The sequence below is a fragment of the Halichoerus grypus genome, chromosome 15 (assembly GCF_964656455.1).
Source record: "Halichoerus grypus chromosome 15, mHalGry1.hap1.1, whole genome shotgun sequence".
NCBI classification, from domain to species: Eukaryota; Metazoa; Chordata; class Mammalia; order Carnivora; family Phocidae; genus Halichoerus; species Halichoerus grypus.
This window is the reverse complement of record NC_135726.1, coordinates 33,938,506-33,955,119: the sequence shown is the minus strand read 5'-3', so window position 1 is coordinate 33,955,119 and position 16,614 is coordinate 33,938,506.

The window sequence follows — 16,614 nt, the reverse complement described above, 5'->3', positions numbered from 1 at the left end:
GAGGTAAGGAGAACAATGGCTCATCCTGTGACTATGGAATGGGGGACCCCCATGATGATCAAGAACCCAGGTGTCTTTTACTTTGTTTTTCTGCACAATCTACCCTTGGCTTCGATGTCATGGTCCATGATGGCTGTCCTAGCCGTCCCTGCCAAATTCCAGCCAGCAAGGGGAGGGATGCTGACCCTCCTTCCTCATTGTAAGGATGCTTCCCAGGAGTAGCATTTACCACTTTCACTTATATTCCCAAGTCCCATTACCATATATGCAAAGGAAATGGGAGGGATGTACTCTGTTCTAGGTGTTCCCAGCTAAAAGTTGGGGTTCTGTTTCCAGCAGGCGGAGGATAACCAGCAGTCTGCCATGGCCCTCAATAAATATTTATTGAATGGAGGGATGATCTCTATTTAATCCTCATCACACCCCTCAGAGGTAGGTGTTATTATCCCCATTTTATAGATGAGTACACTGAGGCTCAGAGAGGTTAAAGCCACCTCTGAAAGATAGTAAATGGGTGACCCCGGAGGCCTGGGAAATCTGGCCCCAGGTTCAGGTACCTGCTGGTCTCCTGTGGCACCCTGGACATTGTCTTACCCACTCTGGCCCTATCTTCCCATCTGTACAGTGAACCTATGGGTCCTTTCAGCTCTAACCTTCTGGGGTCCCCATGACAAATCTGAGGTCCCACAACTGGGAAGAGCCAGAACCTTCCAGTTCCCAGCATGGGGCTCCGTCCAGGGGATGGTGGAAGTCTAAGGCTAGCTCTGTAAGGGGCTTGTCCTCCATCCCTTCCACTGAGGCCTCCCAACACCCAGGGAGGACCTGTTCCTGACATCAGCCTCCCCTGCCAGGATCCTCATCCTCACCTCACTTAGAGCCCCACGAGCCTCCATCATCCTGCTTAGCTTCCTACAGCCTGCTGTCCAGGATCCCCACCTTCCCTGCCAACATGGAGCCCCAGACCCTGGGCTGGAGGGGCTGTTTCTGCCCCCCTGCCCAGAAGCTGTGTGTGAGTCAGGAGCTACTGGGAATGCTGACTGGTTTCTGGGTGTCTGGTCCCGACAAGCTGGTCAGGACAAGCTGGGTGTCTGGTCCTCCCACTGAGCCAGCCTGCTGTCTTCCTGCCTACCTTTGACATGAGCTACAGACTGCAGCGAAATGTCTCCTTTCCCTGCCGCCCCAGGGCACCCACTAAAAAACATGCCTTTGCATAATCCACAAGGAATTTGGCCTCCGGGTGCAGGATTGTCTTTCTGACAGTCTCCCCAGAAACCCAGTGAGTTCATTCTCCTAGGTCAGTGCTTTCTCATCCCTGCTGCCGCATGCATGACGTGGCCTCCTGCACACGTCTAAATCCTCTGCTGGCTGAGGGACTCACTCACCCTTCATCATCCTTTTGGCCATTCAAACATTTATTGAGCACCTACTGCAGGCCACATCGTGCTAAGTGTAGGGAATACAGTATGAAAAGATAAGTCCTCCTGGCCTAGAGGGCCAGTGATAAGATGGACGCCATACACTGCATCCCAATGCGTACTTGATTACAGGGGAAACACACACACTGAAGGAAGAGAACATGGTGCCATGAACTCATTTCTGCCGCAAACATTTATTGAAGACTTTCTGTGTGCCAGGCTCTGTTCCATGACAGCGTGTCAGAAAGCCCCAAACTAGATTGGGGGCCAGGTTGCCAGAGTTATTCTGGAGGATGGGTCAGAGTTAACTAGGACAGTTGGGAGGGCACCCGGGTGAGCTGGTGGCCTGGGAGAGTGCGTTAGACTGAGCATGTGCATGTGCTAGAACTCAGTGGTGCCTCTAGCTGGAAGGCAGTGAGGCCAGAGGACAGACAGTAGAGAGAAGTGGGGCGGTTCTGGCTCCCTATGCCACCTACTAGTCCACTTCCCCAGTCAGATGTAATCTCCCCAGTGTTTGTGCTTCACTTCCTGCCTTTGGGGCCCCGGAGAGTCACCTGCATGGGCTTGCTTGCGAGTGGGGGACATTGCTGGCAGGCGGGCATTGAGAGGAAGGGGAAGGGGCTTCCTGGTCTCCAGTCCAGCATGTAAGGAGCTTACAAGTCACCACTCCATCAACAATAAGCAAACCATTGAACAAACTAAAAATCAACAACTCTTCTTACACCTGTCAGAGAAGTAAGGTCACAAGGCAAATTGCCGCCCCCAAAATTGGGGACACAGGCAGGCTGGATACAGGGAGTCACTCAGCAGAGCAGAAACCCAGAGCAGGAACCAATGACAGAGCAGGAAACCCGGACTGGACTTGAGGAGCTGCTGGAGGCTCCATGAGGACAAGTCTGAGAATTAAAAACCCTAGGGGGCGCCCATCATGGGGGTTCCCAAGGCTTTTGTGAATTTTACCTCCAGAAACTCTACTGGGTTCTCACAATGACTGTCAGAGAAGAGAATTCCCCTCGTGCGTCTGGCAGAGGGATGGGAAAAGGAACCATGTTGAAATCCGCCAGAGCACTCTATTCTCAACAGGCCAGGAGAAACTGCTTTACCGGAGCTTGAACTTTCAGGATTTTATCAGAACCTAACCAACCTGGGGGAGGAGACACACAGACTCCAGCTCCTTCCACCCATCCTGTCCCATCTAAGGAGGGGACAAATGAGAAGCCCTGTGAGGTTCAGAGTTCAGTGGTGGGGATGGAAGTGAAGGAAGGGTGTGCCGTGGAGAGAGGGCGTGGTCTTTGGGTTCAGACAGGCCTGAGTTGAATCCTGACTGTGTGGCCTTGGGTAAAACACTCCCCCCACTGAGCCTGGGTGTCTTCCTTGGTGAAATGGGGATTCCGTGAGACCTATGTGGCCATCCTCTTATTGATCATCAGACACATGTAGGTGCTCGATAAGTGAAGAGTTGTCATTTGGTCCCAAGACAGAGTCTGAGCCTGCTGGCGTTGCCCTGACCCCGGCCCCCGCCCCAGACCCCGGCCCCAGGCGGCGGCAGGAAGGGGAGAGCATGGCTTTTGGTTGAGGGTGGCGTGGGAGCACATACAGGAGAAAGCAGTCCCCTAGAGGGGCGTGACAGTGACAGATGGGAGGTCAAGAGAAGAGAGACACCTTGGGCTGTAAATGTAGAGGCCGCTCGGAACCTCAGAGCCCACGCAGGGCCCCATGAGTCAATCCTAGCAACGAGGCTGGGCTGGAAGGCCAGAGCAGAACTCTAACTAGGAAACTTCCCCCAGCTTTGGTGAAGCCCCTTGCTGTCCTGGCTCCCACCAGGTCAGAGCCTGGTGACTTAGAGCGCCTAGGGTCTTAAAACCCACCCCCCTTCATCCACATTCCGGATCGGCCCTTGGCTTCTGGCCAGATTCAGGTCCTGAAGGTCCGGGATCCTTAAGGTTTCATTGGCATCCATCAGGCGACCTGGAGGGGCAACCAGGTGGCTGTGAAGAGCATGTTGGGTTTTGTTTTAGAAGCACATGTGGGGAGGCAAGAAAAGGCGGCCTTTGTTGTCTCCCCAGGCGGTGGCTGTCTGCAGTTTTGGGAGGAGCTGGCGGGCCTGTCTGTCAGGCTCCGCCCGGCAGGCCTGGGGACGGGGGCCCCCTCGGTGCTGAGGGGTGGCTGCCGCATGCAGCTCTGTTCACCTGGAATGTCAGAGCAGCAGGGCTGGAGGGGCCCTCAGAGACAAGTCAGGCCATCCCTTCCCTCCACTGCGGGGGAGACTGAATGATTTACTTAGACGTGTCCCTGGGGTCTGCCCTCCACTGCTGTCAACACTGCAGACTGTCAGAGCGTTCCCGCCACCCCCACTCCGGAATGCGGAGGTCAGGCCTGTGACTCACCTTAAGCCCAGGGGAAGAAACGAGTGGCTTGGCTGGTTTCCAGGCAGATCTCAGAGAGGCTTTGCTTATGAACACGGGGGTCCTTTGGCAGGACTGCTCTGGCTAGCTCAGGTGGGGAGAGGATGGGCTGTGGGCCTTGAAGGAGGAACAGGGAAGGGCCCAACACGAGAAGCTGGAGTTTGGGGAAAATAACAGTTTTCCACGTGGTAGAAACTCAGCACCAAGAAGTGGCTGGTCTTTGGGTGGCAGGGATGTTGGGATATCCTGTCTTTGGCAGCACCAGCCCCACTCCTGTGGCGGGTCTGGGCCTAGAGACATCTATCTTCCAATGGGGCTCTCCGTTCTGAACCCGGATTTCCAGCATGGGACACCCCAGCTGAGAAGCAGGGCCTTGCCTGCTAGATCCTAGGTAGCTGAGTCCTGGAGTCCTCGGATGACCCCAGGCTGGGGAAGAAACCACGAAACCATGGCTGGTATTGGATCTTGGCAACCTTGGCCAAAAGAGTTTCCAAACGGATTGTATTTTATTTAGAAGGACCAAGACATGTCATTTAGAAGTGCCGAGAAACATGATGTTTACCTTGAGGGCCTCAGGAGGATTTGTACCTGTTCTTGGTAATTTATAAGGTTCCATCAGCACGTCAGGGGGCTTCTAACGGCCGGCTCTTTGCTCACATTGGCTCATGTTCCCCTCGGAGACAGCTCTGTGCCTGCGCCACCTGCCAGTCTACCCCGCCTTCTCCCACCTTCTCCCACCTTGCCTTCTTCACAGCTCCGCCAGGGGATCATCCTCTCCCCTCTGTTCCCAGGCACCTGGGTTCTCAGAACCATCTCTTCATTCATCCACTCTTACCCCTTCCAACCCATTTTCCAGACGGCAGCGCTTTAAGCGTTTTAGAATATCCACTTGATCATGTCACTTGGTGGCCTCACAGTGCCCTTAGGCTTACTTAAACCCGCTCTGGCTTCCGGAGCCCTGTACACTCTGGCCCTGCCTACCTTTCCAGCCTCACTTTCTGTATCTGTGCACCCTTGTTGTAAGAACACAGGTCTTCTCTTCGGTGCTCAGATATGCAGAACACCTCAGAGTTGTTCCCTATGCTGTTCTCTCTGCCTGGAATGCTCCTTCCCATAACCTGGCTAACTCCAGCTCATCCTTCAAGGCTGAAATAAATTTTGCTTGCTTCTGGGAGGTAGTCACTATTTTCCAAAGATAGCAGCACCAATATTGACACGCCATTCCCCCATGCTCTTACAAGATGGCATTGATGCTCTTCTTCAAGAGGTAGAGTCTAGGTTTCCTATATGTGGCCCCACTAGATCTTTATAACTGCCCTGACCAATAGGAAATGGCAAAAGTGACTCTGTGTGACTTCTGAAGCCTAAACAAAGCAATATAGCTTCCTCCTTGCTCTTTCTCTTTTGGGATGCTTGTCCTTAGAACTCAGCTACCACATTGCGAGGAAGTCCAGGCCAAATAGTGAGGCCACATGAGACTGTCCTGGATGACAGTCCCAGCTAGACTCCAGGGATGTCAATGAGCTTCCGGATGGCAGGGGACGCAGTGGGTGGCAGCCAAGGGCAGGTACCAATAGCCACTGGAGCAGGATGAACTTCAGACTCTGGTTCTCTGTCTGATGCTGGTCCACTTGGCAGCCCTTCCTGCTGGCTGGGGGACCCTTCGGTTTCTTCCCATTCTGTTGGACACAGCTTGCTAATTCCTGCAGAGGCTTTGGTCCCACCGCCACTGGGAGTGCTCTGTCCTGCTGCATGCCCCACCCCCCAGAGTCACTGCAACCTTTCAGACCCACTCCCACATGTTTCTTCCCTAGGAAGCCTCCCAGGATGGAGCCCCCTATATATTGGGTCACCTTTGTCACCTGTCACATTAGGACTTAGGCACTTGGTGGCCCCTGGTCAGCCCTAGGGTGCAGCAGTGTGACATCCTCAAACCACCTCAAATGAATATAAGTTGAAAAAACTTGTTGCGTGCACAACAGAACAAGCAAATAGACCCTCCCCAACTTCTTCCCCTGGAGACATTTTCATGGTCTGCTCAGTTGGACCTTCCCTCCCCAACGCCGTAGCAACCTACATCTGGTGACAAGCCACAGAGGTGCTGTGTGTGTGGGGGGGGGCATGGGACCTCCATCTTTCCTCAGAGGTTTTCACCTCCCCTTCTGGGCATAAATTGGTTGGCTGCCCGGCGTAGCCCTTCTGCGCCGTCCCAGTTTTCTTTACTCTATTTTTCTAGCTTGCTGAAGACATTGGCACATTTACGGCACTGCAGGACAAAAAGAAACTGAGATTTACATTTTGCCATTCTTGAAACAGCTTTGGTGTCCTTTGGACATTCCAGAAGTCACAGTCCCCACCCCACCCTGTCCCCACCCACAGTCCCTGGTGGCTCTGTCCACAGATGAAAGAACACAGGAGGGGCTTGCTGGGGGCTGTGCCAGGGACTGATCTGGGGGTCAGCCAAGGCAGCGTAGAACTCAATCCTCCTTTAATCTGGGTGCCCAGCACCCTCCACTGAGCTCTGGTTTCGAAGAGCACCCCTTTGCACCTCCCTGCACGGATGTTGCTAGGGGGCCCTGCTGACACTCGCTTGGATCACGAGCCATCCTGTTCGTTTACTTGAAAGTTTTCCCATCTCTTGGTCCCTGCACGGCTCTGGCACACATAGATGCTTGTGAACTTAAAGCCACCCAGAGATCCCTTGGCGCCAGTCGTCTGTGGTGACTCAGGGCTGTGCTGCCTATTTCCCTGGAGGCTCTTCTTAGAAGATGGGCCCTGCACTTCCCAGGGAGCCTTCTGCACCCACCCCACACCTGTCCTTGCAGAGTTGCTTTCCAGCCTCCTCAGCTGGGGCTTGCGGGCAGTTGTGGCTGGACTGGGCTTGCAGTCCCAGCAGCCCAGCAGGAGCTGGTGGTTGAAGCTGTGATGACATAGGAGGCACTGGAGGGCCACAGGGAACTGTGGAGTGTGGGCATGGAAGGTACTGGGCCCTTGTGGGCAGCAGAGGAGGTCGAGGCCGAGAAAGCCGGCCAACTTTCAGATGTGTCCATCACTGCACCTGCATAGTGTCCCTCCCGTGGCCCCGCCAGGAAGTGGCGATGGCTGAGTGTGCACAGGGGTGGAAACGAATTAGACCTGGAGTGAGCACTGACCCAGGACTGGGCACCCTAAACTGCTTAGAAGGGCTTGGGGCAAAGGATTCTGACCCATGGGGGTGGCATTAGCTAAGCCAGTCAGGTTTGGACCAGACTAGAGAATACAGAGCCACTGGGCTGTTGGGAGCAAGAGACCAGAGGGAACAGAGATGCCACCAGAGATCCTGGAGCCGAGGCTGTGGCTGCCTCCATGCTACTTCAGGCTGCCTTGACCTCAGGTCCTAGTGGACCACCACTGGGCTCTCTCTCCATCACTGCTCCCACTCACCCCATGGCTCCCATCTTGGCCACTGCCTGTCCAAATATACCCGTGTTCAGTTTTTTTCCCCCCTCTATTAGGTTTATGGTTCTGCATTTAGACCTATGATCTATTTTCAGTTAAATTTTATGTATGGTATAACATTTGGTGGTGATTCGTTTTTGGCTTATGAATTTTATTACTTTTCTATGTTGCATCAAAAATTGCCACAAACTTAGTGGCTTAAAACAACACACGTTTTATTATCTCATATTTTCTTTCAGGAGTCTAGGCACAGCTTAGCTGGGGTATCTCTTTAGGGTTTTACTGGGCTGCAATCTGGGTGTTGGTTGGGCTGCATTCTCATCTGGAGGCTTGACTGGAAAGACTCTGCTTCCAAGTTCATTCCAAGTTGTTGTCAGGATTCAATTCCTTCCTGGCTTCTTGCTGGCCAAACTAGAGGCAGATCCTAGTCACATGGACTTTCCAAACATAACTGCTCATTCCATTAAGCCAGCAAGGAGAGTCTCTGGGGCAAGTGCTCGCAGGATGGACATTCATAAAATGTAACAGTCATGGGAGCAACATTCCATCACTTTGCCATATTCCATTGGTTAGAAGCAAGTCATATGTCCCACCCACACTCAAGGAGAGAGACTTACAGGACCAGGAAGTGAGGGTCATGGGGGTCTGTCACATGGACATATCATTTCTGAAAAGAATATCCTTTCTTCATTGAGTTGTTTTTGCACTTTTGCAAAAATAATAATAATAATAATAATAATGGATTATATATATGTGAGCCTATTTCTGCACGCTGTCTTCCATTTCATTGATCTGTGAATTTGTCCTTTTGCCAAAATATAATGTCCTAATTCTGATCTTTATACTAAATCTGGAAATCAGGTACTGTGAGTCTTCTTTGTTCTTCTTTTTCAAAATTGCTTTTGGATATTCTAGGTCCTTTGCTTTTCTGTATAAATATTATAACCAGCTTGCAAAATTTACAAAAAATCCTGCTGGAATTTTGATTGGGATTGCTTTGAATTTATCAAAATGATATAAAAAATGGAGTCAAGATTTATTTTTTATTTTTTATTTTATTTTATTTTTTTAAAATATTTTATTTATTTATTTGACAGAGAGAGACACAGTGAGGGGGGAACACAAGCAGGGGGAGTGGGAGAGGGAGAAGCAGGCTCCCCACTGAGCAGGGAGCCCGCACATGGGGCTCGATCCCAGGACCCTGGGATCATGACCTGAGCCGAAGGCAGACACTTAACCGACTGAGCCACCCAGGCGCCCCATGGAGTCAAGATTTAAAAATTGATTTGCGTTTACATTTTAAAAACTCCAGATTTCTAGATTTTCTTGAAAAGCAGGATGATGGGGGCTTGTGCCTGGGTGGCTCAGGCAGTTAAGCATCCGACTCTTGATTTCGGCTCAGGTCATGGTCTCAGGGTTATGAGATTGAGCCCCACATTGGGCTCCATGCTCAGCGTGAAGTCTGCTTGAGATTCTCTCCCTTTCCCTCTTCCCCTCCCCCCCCACTCATGCTCTCTCTCTCAAATAAATAAATAAATCTTTAAAAAAAATGCAGGATGATAGGGCAACTCTAGGCCTGCAGTCCTTCAGGGCAACAATCCCCTCTATGCAGAAGGGCCCTCTATGTGCAGTGCCCCTGAGGTCCCCACACCTACAGTGACTTTGGTGCCTGATGCTGTACCTTTCCACCATTGCTGTTGATCACCTGCCCTCTCCTAGACAGCTAATTTTGTAATTCCTGTGTCAGGTTCTCTCTGCTCTGGCTTTTGGGGTGGGATGCTCTCACTTGTATTTTTCACCTGGTTAACATCTTCTGATCATTCAGAACCCAGTTCTGTACTCATGGCCCCTGAGAGGCCTTTCCTGGACACAGGCGAGGGGGGAAACCCAGGCATGTGATCTTGGAGCTCCCTGTGCTTCTCCTTCTCAGATCATGGCCCGGGGGTGAGGTGCTTGTTGGAGTGATTAATTGTTCAATGTCTCTGTCTGCCAGAGAGCTCCATGAGGGTAGGGACCATGTCTCTTGGTCATCGCTGTATCTCCAGTGCCTACCACAGTGTCCGGCACATAGTAGATGCTCAGTGAATGCTCACAGAATAAATGAGCCCTTTTCCTGGGCTGTAGCTGAGGAACTTATAAGCTGTTCCTCATGTCCTCCCTCCCCCCTCCTCATCTCTACCCCTAGGGTCTCCTCCCTGAATGACATGCCTGTGAAAGTGGCTAGGTAGGACCCTTGGTCCCCGGCCTGGAAACTGCTAAACATTAACAAGACAAACGAGCTCCTTAGAGGTTGGGGCAGGTCTCGGCTGGAAACCCAGGACCAGCTTCCCTGTGTGGCTAGTTTTCTTTCTCTTCCTTTTTTAGTTTAATTAACTTCTTAAAATTAAGGCATTATGTACATGCATTAAAATGCACAGATCCTAATTTTTCAGTCTATGTTCTGACAGTTGTGTATACCTATATCACCTGTATGACCGGAACTCAAAGAAGATATAGGACATTTCCATCAGCCCAGAAAGGTTCCTCTGTCTTCTCCCCTTACCCACTGCTTTCTGATTGCCATTCCCATAGAGCAGTTTTGCCTGTTCTAGAATTTCATATAAATGGAATCATACAGTGTGTACTCATGTCTGGCTTTTTTCACCCATCTGTCCATGCTGTTGTGTCTGTCTGTAGAGTCAGAAGAGTGTGGTCTGAGTACCTGCTGAGTAATTCCATCATATGAACATTCCACAATTAGTTTATCCATTTACCTCTTGGGTACTTGGGTTACTTCTAGGTTGCTATTAGAAATAAGGCTGCTGTAAATGTTCTTGTACAAGTCTTTTTGTGGACATATGTGTTCATCCACTTTGGTAATTACCTAGGAGTGGAATTCCTGAGTCATAGGGTAGATATGCATCTCACTTTGTAAGAACCTTCTGGTTTGTTTTCTAAGGAAGCCTCACCTTATTCTTCCTGCTCTTGGCCTCCTCTGCTCTGGATAAGAAAAAAAGATTCCAACAAACAGGAAAGGTTGGAGATGGAAGAGCTTTCAGAGGTCAGCCCTCCACCCCTCATCCTGAGATGGGGACGCAGGCCCAGGGAGGGGCAGGGTTCCTCCAAGAAACCTCTGTGAAGCCTGGTCAGAGCCAGAACCAGGACTGACTGGTGTCTAGACTCTGGCCCAGTGCTTGGAAGACAGAGGCACCATGTCTTTCCAAGAGGAAAGTTGCCCCATTTACTGGGGATACACCCTGGCCCTGGCCTGATTGGTTTGAATCGTGTTCCCAAATAGCATGCGTAGCAGAGTGCCTTGTGAGAGATTAAACCTGGTTTTGTTCCTTCTTTCCCCCATGTAAGACATCAAAGAGACCCTTTTCAGGTCTAAGCGAGATTAGGCTCGGGGAGAGTTAGATTGTCTCGGGTGCTTGCTCCCATGCAGACTGCGCTGGGGGAGGTGAGGGTCTGCCTTCCCTGCCTGCGGGGTCTCGGCCGGCACCACTGTCCTAGGGTCAGAGATCTCTCAGCAAAGACCTCCTGCAGGCCAAGGGACTCATTTGGCAGCAAAGAAGGAGCAGAAGTGAGCACGTGCCCGTGGCAGCCACTGTCCTGCCCATCTGCCCGACCAGAAGCTTCATCCTGACAGCGCAGTGGAATGGTCTCTTAAGAGCACGGGGGAGGTGCGAGCTTGGCGATGTCACCCGCCAGGACGGGGAGCTGTCCTGTATCGGATGCGGTGTACTCTTTGAAGCAACAGCTACTCCGCAGGCAGAGGAGACGGGTCTGGGAGCCAAGGGATGGAAGTCATTATGGCCCCGTTCCTTCCAGTGAGCACTTGAGGACTCAGGGCTTCCTGTCCTCGCAACTTTCTGCTCTTGAATCTGGAGGTCCTGGCTCCCACGGGGGGTGGTGCTTCCATCGGGGACACAGTACGAGCCCTACCGACTTCAGGCTATAACCGCAATATGGTCACTTTGGGCCCTGTGTGCGCAGAGGCTTGCAGGCACAGTGGCAGGGGGACCCTGCCCATCAAGAGCAGAGGGGACTTCTGCCACATCCCAGGGGGAGGGAGGCACACGTTTGGCGCTCAGATCCACCGGAGCCCCACTTTGACCTGCCATGCCCAGTTCTAACTGGGAGTGTGCAAGCACAGCCAACAGAGGGCATGAGTCCCTGCGGGGCTGAGGGTCTGGGTCCCCCAGCAGACAAGCCACCTAGGCCAGCAGGGGGATGAGAATTCAGCATGGGTCATGCGAAAGGGAGATGATGAGAGCCAGGTACGGCCTCGGGACCGGCTGCAGGAGCTCGTCCCACTGACGTCCCTTGGAACGCCCTCCCAGACATCATGACCGCATGGGAGCTGAGAGCTGCTGGGGCTACGTTCAAAGGGATGTGGTGGTGCCACAGCCACACCCCGTGGCTGGGCCGGCGTGTCCACCTGTGGCCACAAGTGTTGGCTGATGCCTGCAGCGGGGCTGCCTGTGTGGACGGCTACACTCCGCGACTGACCATCACGCTGCACAGCCGTGGCAAGGGGGGACTAACTCCAGTGCCTCTCATGCCCCGCGGCCTCCTGGGGGGTCAGGGAAAGCCACCTGTGCTGAGACTGCGTCCTTGTTTAGCTTTGTCCCTGGCCCCTCCTGCTTCCCTCCTTCTCCCTCCTGAGAGCCTTCTTTGGTAACCCACGTCCCCAAATATCCCTGCGAAGCTCTGCTCTTAGGCACCTCCTTGGTGCCTCACCTGGCTCTTGGGCCATCAGCTCCTTGCTCCTGGAGCACCCAGCTGTCACCCCTCATCATCTCAGTGTCTCACCTCCCTGGGGCTTCATCACAGCTTGTGGTGCACCTGTCTTGCTTAAAGCTGGAGCAGCCCCGGTCCTGGGCGGCCCCGCCCAGGTGTGGGACTTGGCAGTTCTGGACTCGGAGCAGGGGTGACCCTTGTAACATCAGAGGGTTGTTACGTCGGTTCAGCGAGAGTCCGCTAGTGTGTACCTCGTTTCCCACAGTACTACTGGGCACGTGCTAGGAGATCATACATGTGAGCTGTGGTTGTTCTCATTTTGTGGCCTGCCCCTGCACACCTGGGCCATAGCAGGGTGGCTAGGAGTGGACCGCTTGATACAAGCTGACTCCTCAGAGTCTACCTCCTGTAACGTGGAAGTGGTACATGGTGATCGTAGTTGGTCCTGGTGCAGTTTGGAACAGTGAGGCCAGGGAGGTTTGGCGTGGCCATTTTTGCTGCAAGCACAGAGAAGCAGGGAAGCCGGGTCTGCTGCGGAGAAGCAGACCCACGGGGGGAAAGGGATGGGGGCAGGCGTTTTCTTGATACCAGGGAAGGGCATGGAATTTTGGTCTCAAGTGACAGGACTGGCCGGCCCCTTAGTGCTGGCCCCTCAAGGAGGCTAGAAATGGAGGGCCAGACCGTCCTCCCTGACCTTCTCCTGAGTCCCTCCGCCTGGCCTCCCTTTCCATGTGCTGTTTCCTCTGACAGGGACACTCCTCCCCATCCACAGCTCCCCTGTTCCCACTGGCCGCCTCCCAGTCACCCCACTCACACTTCTGCTCTCTGGCCCTCCAGCCCTCAGCCCTCCTCCCACCAGAAATTCAGAATCTGGCAGGTCTGACTAGAGCCTGACGTCGGTGGATGAGCTGGTGGACACGAGCCATCGCAGGAGGGACCGAGTGTGGAGGCTTGGCTTCGAGTCTTGGCTCTGCAGGTCACAGAATGGCTCTGCCTCAGTTTCCACACGTGCAAGATGGGATAACTACTCTACCCACCAGCTGTGGTGGAGCTCGGTCCTAGTAAGAGGCTGGTGAACAGCCCTGGCTGGGACTGGGGGTAGCTGTGAGGGACACCTGAAAAGAACAAACAGAAGGGGCCTGATCTCCAGTCTGGAAAGGGGCTTGTGTCGTAGAGTCACTTGCTGCTGGGGCTGGTTCTCAGGCACAGGCCCTGGCCCCATCATGCAGAGTTTCCTGGGGATTATGGTAACAGTGACATGGGGATGCAAAGCCTTAGCCTTGCTTGTTTCGGTTGAAACAAGCCTCAGGGCAGCAGATGGACCCAGGCCTGGGCGCTGGAACATCGGAGGGAGACCGTCACCTCTGCCAAGGCCATCTCTGTGGTGGAGGAAGGCCTCTTCCCGGCAGCTCTCCCGGGTGCCCTCCCAGGGCCGGGGATATGGGACCGAGGAACCAGGGGACTCGGGCAGTCACTATCCAACATCCCCACTTCAGGGGAACCACCCTGTGCACTTGGTGCTCAGGCCGGTCCTCCATGTCAATGCTCCGGGGCCGGGGTGCACCTGCAGGTGTCACTGGAAAACACTGTTCCAGGGAGGCAGTGAAGAGAACCGGCGTTGGATTAAGATCTGGAGTTGAGTCTTGCCTCACCTAATGGCTGATGGTCGTGGGAACCCAAGCCAGCCAGCCTCTTTCAGCCGGCCTGAAATAGGCGTTCTCCCGGGCTGGACGACTCCTGTCCTTCCCCACGGTGTGTACTGCCCCCTCTGGACTCCCAGGCCCCCTCTGCGCTCTGCTGGACGGCGACTGGGGTCCCTGGGGCTGTGCGTGATGGACAGCGGGATGGCGCGGGTTTGGCGGAGAGTAGCTTACATGTTTCATGGATGCCAGGCGCCCCTCCCTTTTGTTCTCCTTCAGAAACTGTCCCGGGATGTGATCGGAGCCAGCTTCTGCCAGGAAGTGAATGATACACAGCTGCGCCGAGGGTGGGGGAAAATCAAGGTCAGTCCTGCAAACAGGAGAGTCCTGGGAGGGGCTCCTCTGGGCTCCCCTGGCTCAGTGCTCCCCGTGGCGTCCTGCCTCGGCAGCATCTTGGGTTTGAGAAACACCAAAGGTAAGATGAGGCCTTGAGGAGGAAGCCTTACCGGAGCGCCATGCATCGTGAGGGGCACTGCCAGGCCTTCGAGGTGCATTCCTAGCGGTGGGGGTCAGGAAAGAGCAGCACTCGCCCAGGGGCCGGGCCTGCTTCTTAGGGTTTCATTCTGACTGCAGCAACTCTCCGGGAGGGTGTTGGTTCGCAATCTGAGGGCACCCTGGGGCCACCTGGGGAGTTACAGAGATTCAGATCTCCATAGTCTGGGGTGTGGCCTGGCCGCGAGCGTTTTGGAAGCTCTCCCTACAGGTGATCCGAATGTGCAGCCAGGGCTGCAAACCACCAGCTCCAAGGGTAGCAGCGTCACCTCCACTCGGATGAGGAAACAGACCTTGAGGCTGAGTTACCGTCTCAAGGTCACATGGCAAGAAGGGCCAGCACTGGGCCCAAGCCCACGAGGCCAGGCTGGGATTTGAAAGGGGGCCATCTGGCTGTCCCCCTGCCCCCAGCACCGTCCCCTGCACACAGCAGCCGCTCAGGGACCGCTGGTGAACAGAGGAGATGGAATCACAGAAGGGGTGGGAAGCAGAAGCAGGCAGAGAAGGATGTGGGTGTCGGAGACTCCTGCCCCATCTCGGCCCCTTACTAGCGGGGCCTCGGGCTCCTGAGCCCCACACCGGGAGGAAGCACGGCGCCCTGCCCATCCTGGAGGGGACCAGTGGCCTGTGCTGGGCCGGCAAGGGGAGAGGCCCACTCTGGTCTGGGGAAGGCATGGGGGCCCAGCAGCGGCTGCAGCTCCTTGGCCGGCGGTGGGAGGCCCTCTCCTTCCTGCAGCCTGTTTTGGTGGGTGAAACTCTAGACGGAAGCTGGAGCCAGACAGGCGCGCAGACAAGCGCATTCTCTTCAGGGCGGCCTCCTCCTCTCTGGGCACAGGACGGGGAAGGGCAGGGCCTGCCCAGGCTGACCCCAGACTGCGTTTCAGGCTGTGGGGCCCGGCAGAGCTCCCTGGGGCCTTGGTGGGGGTGGGAAGGAAAGCCCCAAAGCTGGAGTCCAGTGGGCGGGGCTGAGTCAAGGAGTCCCAGGGCCCCTGGGCTTCCAGCTCCAGCACTGGCTGTAGGCACTTCTGCCCTGTTTCTGGCAAATCCCTGCTTGCCAGTCACTGCCGCCCACCCTGGAATCACAATGTCAGAGGACTGGAGCTGTGAAAAAGGCTTCTTTCAGGTTTCAAAACCCACCCAGGGTCCTTTTACTGATCTGCGTCACCCTAAGTGAAATGGAAGGTGGGTATGATGCCCACATGGGCTCACTCCGGACAGTGCTGGCCAACTTTTCCTTTTGGAAACTGCTCCTGGTGCCCTCCCACAGGAACAGTGCTGGGCGTGGGCCCCCCTGCCGCTGCACGGAAAGGGGCGGGGCGGGGGGGACGGGAGGCAGCTTCCTTCCACAGCTTCTCTGCTCTGCAGCCTGACAGCCTGGACCCAGGTCACGGGCCCTCGATTCTGTTCCCTGGGTGGGGGCAGGGGGTCCGTCTCAGGCACCATTCTGGCTGCCACGTCACCTCTGGGGAAGGTGACGAATCCTGGCCACGCAGATCTCTTAGTAGCCCCGTGCTCCAGCTCTTCCCAGAGACCTCAGAGGAGTGTGGTGAGGATAACAAGACAGAACCAGGCGTGGCGAGTGCTCAGCACCAGCTGTCGGGGTCTGCCCACTCACGCATCCCGTGGCCACGCTTCCCTCTCTCCCCTCCCTGGTGGTGAGATTGGGGGGCCCTCCTGGGTGCCTAGATTTTAGGAGCAGTGCCCTCTCTCGCTGGACTTCCATGGTCCTGTTGAGGCTCTGAGGGAGGTGTGGTCCACACTCCCGGTGAGTCGGCAGGGACAGAAGAGCATCCGGAATCTGGAGGACAAGCTCTTGGACCTTTGGTTAGGAGATGAGGGGCGAACTGCAAGGGTGTGAACAGTAGTGGGCGTCCCAGAGGGGCTACTGATCAGGGCCACGGTGATGGCTCTGAATGTCACTGCTGTCACGGACGCGTCACGGGTGTGACACACCTCTTCTGCACAGTGCCCCTGGAGTCGGACGTGTGGTTCCGTTACGCCCGTCTGACAGGTGGGGACATGGAACGGTATGGGAAGGTCTGACTCCGGACAGACAGGCCTGGTGTCTGCCCAGCCGGGGAACTGAACAAAGAAATTCACATCAGGGAATTTTCCAGACAGCCCCAAGAGGAAGTGGGGATGTTGAGAAGGAAAGCGGCCGCAGGAAACAGCCTGCTTGAAGGTGGGGGCGGCGCTCTCCTGGAGGTGGAAGGGAAAGTTTCAAACACATCAGAAACTGTCAGCCTCTTACCACCATTTTCTGACTGGGGTGAACACTCCTAAGTTCTGTTTGCACCAGTCTTTGGGATCTTTCTAAAGATATGAGCCTCTCCCGTTTAATCTGCTAAGTCTAGGGGCCGTGATATCCATTTTACTCAAGACGCTTGATTTCAAGTGTTGTAAACCCAACCTGAACTAGCTTTAGCAAAGGGAAGTGCGTTT